Genomic DNA, 1,175 nt, shown 5'->3' on the forward strand with positions numbered 1-1,175 from the left:
TTTTTGAGACAGAGTCTCGCTCTGTCTCCAAGGCTGGAGTGCAGTGGCATGATCTCGGCTCACTACAACTTCTGCCTCCCAGGTTCAAATGATTCTCCTGCCGCAGACTCCCAAGTAGCTGGGATTACAGGTGCACACCACCACGCCTGGGTAATTTTTGTATTTTTGTGGAGACGGGGTTTCACCATGTTGGCCAGGTTGGTCTCGAACTCCTGACCTCTGGTGATCCACCTGCCTCGGCCTCCCAAAGTGCTGGGATTACAGGTGTGAGCCACCGCCCCTGGCCAGAACTAAGCATTATGTTTTCTGAAATTTCTAAGATCCTCCCTAAACCTGTCTGGAGACCTGGGTTTTAGCCCAGACTCTGCCTCAAACTCGCTGTAGCTCCCAGCACATTACCCAGTTGCTCTGGGCCTTGGTGTTATGCTCTGGGAAGTAGATGTTGATGCTGTGGACTTAGTGCCTTCTGGCCCCAGCATTCCATGGGCCTGTGATCTTCACCAACCTGAGAAAACAGTAACAGCCCATCCACTGGAAATACCCCTCTGCCCACAGCACCGCCCTCCTGTGCTGGTTATTTTTTTCTTCTTCTTTTTGAGACGGAGTCTTGCTGTGTCACCTGGTTGGAATGCAGTGGCGCGATTTCAGCTCACTGCAACCTCCCCCCCCAGGTTCAAGCAATTCCCCTACCTCAGCCTCCTGAGTAGCTGGGACTACAGGCACATGCCACCAGGCCCAGCTAATGTTTTGCATTTTTTAGGAATGATGGGGTTTTGCCGTGTTGGCCAGGATGGTCTTGATCTCCTGACCTCATGATCCACCTGCCTCAGCCTCCCAAAGTGCTGGGATTACAGGCAGGAGCCACCACGCCCAGCCTTTTTTTTTTTTTAAAGAGACAGGATCCTGCTTTGTCACCCAGGCACAGCTTACTGCAGCCTTGAATTCCTGGGCTCAATCAGTCCTCCTGCCTCAGCCTCCCAAGTAGCTAAGACTAACATGTGTGTACCACCATGCCTGGTTTATTGTTTTATTTTTTTTTTGCAGAGATGGGTCTCACTGTGTTGCCCAGACTGATCTCAAACTCCTGGCCTCAAGCGATCCCCCCATCTCAGCCTCCCAAAGTGCTGGGGTTATGGGCCTGAGCCACCACACTGGGCAACAGAGTGAGACCTGTC

Source organism: Rhinopithecus bieti, unplaced genomic scaffold (assembly GCF_001698545.2).
Source record: "Rhinopithecus bieti isolate Rb0 unplaced genomic scaffold, ASM169854v2 scaffold_7681, whole genome shotgun sequence".
NCBI classification, from domain to species: Eukaryota; Metazoa; Chordata; class Mammalia; order Primates; family Cercopithecidae; genus Rhinopithecus; species Rhinopithecus bieti.